A 7,816-nucleotide genomic window follows, 5' to 3' on the forward strand; every position below is an offset into this window, starting at 1 on the left:
TCCGACGTCTGATTTCTTTTTAAAAAATGTGTTCGTAAAGTGCATAAACTTTTGGAATTGATTATATAGCCAATACATCCTTAAGAATATTAGTTTCCGTGAATATTTGAGCATCATATTTCTGCGACGTAAATTCCTCATTACCAATTTGGGAATATCAACGAGGACGAATCGGGAAAGCTGAAATTGATTCGCGGAAGCAAAAGAGATAAAGAACTTTCATTTAACGGAGGGTGAATAAAATCGCGTAAATAATGGGTGTTTGAGCGATTGTCGTCGCGTGTTGACGCGTACGCAAGCGAGAGGCCGCGAAGAGCCTGCGTCCCTTTGAGGGTGAGCTTTCATTAGGAGCAGTCTTGTCAACGACACACCCTCGGAGAAGGGAAGAAACAGAGTATGGTAAGGGTTGCGGCGCGGAGCGCGATAAATAACCCGGCCCGGTGACTTAATGCCTCTGCCAAACTTTTTTCCCGATCCCCGATGACAGACTGGTACATTCGTACCTATCCCTGGCTCACCTTTGATTCACCTAAACGCCATTTAGTGAAACACGTATAAAATATACCTTCCAAGATATTCAATTCCTTATATTAACATGATTTTATTAAAATACAAAGAAACAATTCTTTAACCTGACGTAAATGATTTATTCGTAGTAAGATAAGAAATAGATGTAAAATAATACAATTCGGTGCTTTACTTACACGCGCTGCAAACATGAATTGTGTATAAATGAACATATGAAAATGAGATAATTATTTATCTATTCGTTTCACTGATGTTTACTCTTTATGTTCTATTTTCGATTTCCGGATGCACGTAATGCGGTAAATTGTTCATCGACAATGTCACTGTAACATTAAACAGCCTTGGTTAGTTTGCCCTCTTGTCAGTTTCATTTTCACGCGTGACTAACATAATGGAATGCCACTTTTTTATATATACGTACGTACATACATCGTAAGATTACTAGTAATATACGGAAATTTGGCGACAATTATGCAAGCACATTAGAAGTTCTGATTTCCGTTGTCAATTATACGTCTGCTCGTAATTGGATATGCTACTATATTTAACGACGAGAATAGGCAATAATGTCTTGCAATTCAAATTAGTTAACAAAAAAGAAATGGTAAATACACGTGCTTGCGTTATGTGCTACATTTCTGAAATACACGTGACACTATACACACGTGACACATATGATTTACTATTAAAATTGTGGACAACGGATTAAACAATGAACTTATTGAAAATGCAATTTGGACGCAAATAGCAATGGCTCGTTAGAAAAATAAGTATTGTGTTCTATGCAAGGAAATCACGATCGTCGTTACGAAATTATTCAAGAAATTCTAGCCTAGCTAGACAGCTTTAATTACAATATCACAAGCTGTGCCACATTGTTATGAACAGTTCATACAAAATGCATATATTCTAGCAGCTACTTCAGTGTAACGTGATTTTTGACGCATGCTTGCATCGTTTAACCCTATGACTGGGGAAATAAGGTCGTAGGAAGTCATGGAATATGAATTCAGCTGAGTAATAATAAATTCTACTCTATACCAATGAAATAGCATATCTGCAAAAGTAATTAGAATAGAAATTTAAGAACTAATTTCGCTTAATTTATAAAATTTTTTTTCTACCGAACGAAACGTTTAACTTTCGACGTCTTATGGTGTTTTCTACAGAGATTGCCATTCGATGGAGTGTAATGTATGTTAATTTGACAAATCGTAGAAGGAATGCGTGTACACGTATGACGCAACAATGACGGAACGCACGATATCGGCGATCGACGGTGGAGGAACAATCGAAACGCAACTGGATGCGCGGCTGGAAACTGTTCGATACCTGTACGTGACACCGGCCATCTCTCATCCGGTCGTCGAATATATCTGCGCACGTGATATCGATCGGCGTGTGCACGCACGCGATCAGATATCGCGCCCACGCGTTTCTTCGCCGCGTGCGACACGCACCTTACCGAACCGCGACCTCCCTTAAATGATGGGAAGAAAGTGGGAAAAAAAACGAAGCTCTCTGAAATTGATTATCGATACTAAAACCAGTCTTCGAGACATTAATTGTGTGGAGAGGCTACGAGAATCAAAGCTGAACACAAATACGTGTTTGAAGCATAAGATTTAAGTGAACGTTTTCTTTGTACGAAACGAAACTTTGGAAATTAGTAAACGTTTAATGGCTCTATATGTTGAATTTTAGTTTCGGTTTAATTCAACATTTTGTCAAGTGGTTAGGATACAACGATATCACTGTTAACGAAACACCCACTTAAAATGCGTGTATAGTGAAACCGACATAAGCGCCAGCATGTATCCTAAGTGCTTGAATGTTCGCGTTAGTAGCTAACGGTTAGCGGGATTAGCTGATTCCCTAGAATCTGGAAGTTGCATTCGAGGGAACATTTAGTAAATTAAAGATTTCATAAGCTGGTGGTCGACCCAGGATTTTTGCATTTTTCAAAGTTCCTCGAATTCATTTTAAATAGTTTTCACAACTATCCGTTATCAAATCTAAAACAGAATTTCCGATATGTTCCGTTAAAATTTTTTAGAACCTTGCGACTCGTTTCCACTTGAAATTCCACTTGACTTAGATAAAAAGAATGTCGAAAATAATGAGAGACACGTCCTTCAACCAAAACTACATCTTCGTCGAGGTTTTCGCGCCTGGTTTATGTCGCCAAGACTCTCGCGGTCCACTTATCGGTATTTATGTAAACCGGCACATTTTAACAGCCGGAACGGTTTATCTGGTCGATAAATAACACTGTAGAAGTGGAGAGAGAGAGCTGAGTTTCACTCCGCTCTGAACGAGGCGCCTGCACTTCTCGCATCGTTATTGTTCCCTCTGTCCGATTCTAAAGGATTTTTCTCTGCTGGAAGGATCGTTCGGTATCTCGATGGAGATGAGAAACGCCTTCTTCTAATCTGTACACTGACCCAGCATTCTACCCTTTAACCTCCCAGGCTTTGTTTAGCTATCTCACATAGTGATTTTCAACATCCTGGAGGCAACCGCTGCGCCATCGTTTCGTGTCGTCCCGCTCGATTTCTGTGAAATCGTATATTATTTCACGCCTTCTCATTGACTCCTTCCTCCGTTTGAGTGTCCGGGAAGTGCTCGTAAATTCGATAGAGAATACTCGGATATAGTCGGATACTAATCGAACGTGACGCCTCCGAGATTTTATTCACGTATCGTGCAGTCGTTTTCTTATCTCGCTTAACTGGCGCCACTTTGCTTATGCGATTTACTCGTTTCCGTACGTGAAGTACATTCCATTAGCTCCCATTAGTTCATCTACTTCAACCGAGAATCGACTTTGTAATCCTTTCTGCATCTGCTTTCTTATCAGCTCTCTCCCTACATTTCCACGGTCCAAAAATATTTCAAACTGTATTTTATTCTAAATAAAAGTTGATACTCGCCATGGATATGTGTTATTAATCAAAGTTGGAAACGAACCGTATAAAAACGAGTCTATAAATAATATTTTATGGTGGATGTTGAACGGGGAAAGTGAGTCGAGAGAGAAGGCGAGTTGTTTAGAATAACGTCGCCCGCGGCGTCGCGCCGAGATGCGATTTCCTTGTAAATCGTGGCAAACCGACCGGGAGAGAGTGACAAGGAGATAACATTAGGTGTCCACGTGTACACGTGTATCGGTGTACACGCCACGCCGCGTGTATCCCTCGGCGCGAGTATTTTCAGAACGCGTACGCCAGAAACGTGCCAGCTATTCCGTTTGACGGCGGGGGACATAAATTCGGTACGTGGCATGATTTTCCTCGCCCTGTCACCTTTGTCATTTGCTGCTTCGAAATAACGCCAGGTCGCGGTCTCACTTTTTGCACGATCTTTCCAATTTTCTTTGGTCAAATTAGCAAATAGACAAATCCACCGACTGAAGGAACTTTTCTCAATTCTTTTTAATAATTTCGTCTGAGATTACTTGCCAAAAGTGATGAGATCACGTTTATTTTTCCATCCATTAATGTATAATAGAATGGCACATCATTCTCATTATTTAATACACGGAAGGGTTGACGCGATACGGAGCTGAAACTGTCAAGAGACATCATAAAAACTGTATCCGAAATCATGACAAGCTGTGCTCTACATGATATCTTCTAGAAAGGAAAACAAACTATCCTAGAAGTAGCCTTTGGAACATCGTTCGGAAATTCAGAGAAGCAAAACAGAGTGCATCTAACATCGAACGAAATCGTTTCACGGCGCAAAGAAAACACACATGCATGTAGTTTTCGGAGGTTCGTTTCGATGACAGAAAAAGAGGATCGGTTTCGTGTTTTATCGCTTATTTAACAGAGAGAGAGAAGAGAAGGGATGGGGCGAAACTGTTCTACCCGATGAAATCACCGTGGACGATGACAGACGCGAAACATGCGCTCACAAGCCTCGGTTTTTTGTCACATTTACAGCCTACGGGCCCCCAAAAATATGGCCATTAAGTCAAGGTTGAGAGAAACAAGGCTCGTGTCCGAGAAGGACCCGTAAACACGACACGAGGGCCTCGGTCAGGGGCCACGGACTCGTATTACACGAGTTTCTTATGATGTACAATCTTTGCAGCGCTCAGGCATCGCTTCATCTTCTTCGTCACGTGTTGCGTTGCACCAAGCGACAAACATGTGACAAAATACTGCTCCGACTATAAAGTTTATTAAGGTGAAGAAAAATTTGACAGAGAGCATACGTCTGTATTCTACATATTTCTATCTATGAAACTCTGAACGAAATGAATGTTAAGCAGTAAAGTCAGATCACTTGTAAACATCACATAATCTGATTCAACGGAATGGTATCGTTTTGGCAAGTGGCCATGTAAAGAAACGTTGAATCCGAATTGTACGTTATACATTTAAATATCGTGATGGCCGGAAACGCAAAAAGTTCTCAAGAATCGGTTAATCGTTTGCATTGAATTGAAGGAAGAGAAGTGTAACAAACAGTGTTAAACCGGTTCGTCGAAATTGTAATTAGGTTAATCACACATATAGTTGAATACTTGATCTAATGTTTCAATAAATTTAATTTCCTGAACTTTCTTCAATGTAGATGTGATCCATATTTATATGCGAGTATACATATTAATGTATGCGTGTATACGCATTAATATTAATCTTGCGTTTGGGAAAATTTTTTCAAGCAATCCACGTGGCCATACAAGGGTTACTTTACATAACATAGTTAACTGATTGATATACTTACCGTACAAATGTTTAAAAAAGTGATTTTTAGAGATTTTTATCATAAAATTGATGATCGATCCTTGAGGTACGTTATTTGGAAAATCTCACGATTTTCTACGACCGGTTTTTCTTCACGCGCTGTGACTGTTAGTCGAGTGAAGTTGTTATTCAGCTCGAGTAGGGTCTAAGGGCGAAGCAACACACTCAGTGTACAGGGCTCGCGGTTTACACGTACGCGCGATGTTTCCACCTTTTATCAACAGGCACACTTGACTCGAGTTTTTAAATCCAGCTCGAACGAGCCCACGCTTGCAAATAGAAGCCTTCTCCCGAGACAACAAGGCCGCGGATTTTTCCGGTCGCTTTTCGACCCGAATACGTACCACGTATACGTGTGGCCGGCTGTTTGTCCAAGGATCAAGATGTTTGCACGTCGACCTCGTCACTGCACCGTCTTCTTATTCTCCTTCTTCCTTTCGCTTGTATGACCGACCGGGCAAACATCCGAACTTTTTCGACCAGTCTGAAAAGATACATCGGAAAATTCGACGAAGCGCGCCGAGAGAAACTTGTGAACTCCCAGAAGTTGCAAAGTCTGTTTTGTAAAATTACTAAATCGATATGACGAAATATACTTTCTGTATACAGGACGAAGACAGTAAACAATATTATTTAAAATTATCCAATGATCGCAATTTTATTATAAAAACTATCTAACTAAAATACATTTTGATCTGTTAAAATATAAAAATACATTTATTTAATCATTTTCATCATATAATAAATTCGTACACAGCATATTCAGATAAAATTATTAGATAATAAGTTATTATATGCAATATTTCCATGTTTCTTATTCACTCATCCTGTATATCTACAGTAGCTATAAAACGTATCTACTTAATACTACTTTTAACTGTTTCTATATTTTACGAGACACGCGGAATTGCTATTTGATAGGAATTATCCTTAAGCGTTATAGCTGTTGCGCTTATGTATAAGAGAAAACAAGATAGAATTGTCATTATTACGGGTGTAAACGGTAAACCGAAGTCACGTCTTCGCGATTGTCGCGTCGCGCGGGTCTGCCGCGATTATCGGCGGCCTATCGAAATCAATTATGGAGAACGGGCTCGGTGGCATGATCCTACAGAGAATGCTGCGCGGATGCGGCTCGTGCAATACATGAAATATCAGACAGGATCTACCGTCACGCCGCGCGGTAAATCAAGCTGAAGTTACCGAGTAAACGTAGCCCGGAGATCTAGAAATGCGAAGCGCTCGTATTCTGATTCAGACCTGTAATCTTTCGAGTACGGAAGTTGCAGATAGAGAAACTGTGTGCGGGACGATTCAGAGGCAAATCGATGTGTAGAATAATCAAAGAAATGAAATATAACGTGACAAGTTTCTGATACTGGTTTATCGAAGTAAATTCATGGGATTTCGAAATATTTTTCTTTTTAAAGCTTAAACGTGTGTTTACTTAAATACTTATTATTACATAACGAAAGGGTTGTAACTTTATCAAAAAATTGAGTCGAGCATTTGAGTCGTACATTCTTGCTCTTTTCGGTATTTCGTTCGTGCATGGTACGCATGAATTTCACGATGAGACGGATCAGAAGACTAGAAATTCTCTTCAGTTCGCGAATATCTAGCTATCTCTTGGCTATCGAAAGGTCATCGGCTAGGTAAGCTATACGTATAGATATACTTCGAAGTACGTACATAGTACTTATATATTGAAGAAGGACGAACTTCACGAAGAGGACGAGGATCGTAGAGAAAACGGTAAAGGGAAGGCAAGCCGAAAGATAGTTCATAGGGCATAGGGCTAGGAGAAGGAAAAGTCGTGGCGGGAATAGGGAAGAGGAGAAAAAAAACACGCCGGTGTGCATGTGCACTGGTGAGGGCTGACGGTAGGGAGGTTGAAGACAGAGGCGAAGAAGAAGCCGACGGAGGAAGGGTAGAAAGAGAAGGGGGAGGACAGAGGACGAGGCCAGGCCGGGCTACAAGCTGTCGGGCGACGATAGCATCGCCTATCGACCCCTAGGATCGCCCGAAGAGGTTTTCCATGTTCTTCTTCGTTATACGATCTTGTACGCGGAGCGTTGGTACGAGGGTGTGCAGGTAACAAACACCCCCAATTATGTCAGCCTGAATTAGTAGTGGTCCAACTATTTCGAACCTAACGAGTTGCCTCCTGTCTCACCGTGCACCGCTGCGCTGGCGTCGTCCTTCTTTCGGTGCAGAGCAGTTCCCTACAGACCACGTAGTATGCGTCCGGACTCCTCCGGGGCCTCGTCAAACGATTTTTCATTTGTCCCGGACAACGAGGCCCGCCACCGGTAGCCGCGTCATAGCCAAATAAATTTTTACCCTCGACAACGAACGTCGCTTACGAGCTGTCACCGAAATGGCCGCGATTACGCGAGACACGAACCTCGCTTGTTCCCCTAAGTGGCTGCTTTCAATGAGTAACGTCCTCTCCGAAAACTTGTCCCACCTTCCGAAGTTTGCTTTATGACCACTCAAGTTTCATCGATCATCTCGTTACTTATTTAAAA

Source organism: Ceratina calcarata, unplaced genomic scaffold (assembly GCF_001652005.2).
Source record: "Ceratina calcarata isolate Rehan_Ccalc_2016 unplaced genomic scaffold, ASM165200v1 scaffold525.2, whole genome shotgun sequence".
Lineage (NCBI taxonomy): Eukaryota > Metazoa > Arthropoda > Insecta > Hymenoptera > Apidae > Ceratina > Ceratina calcarata.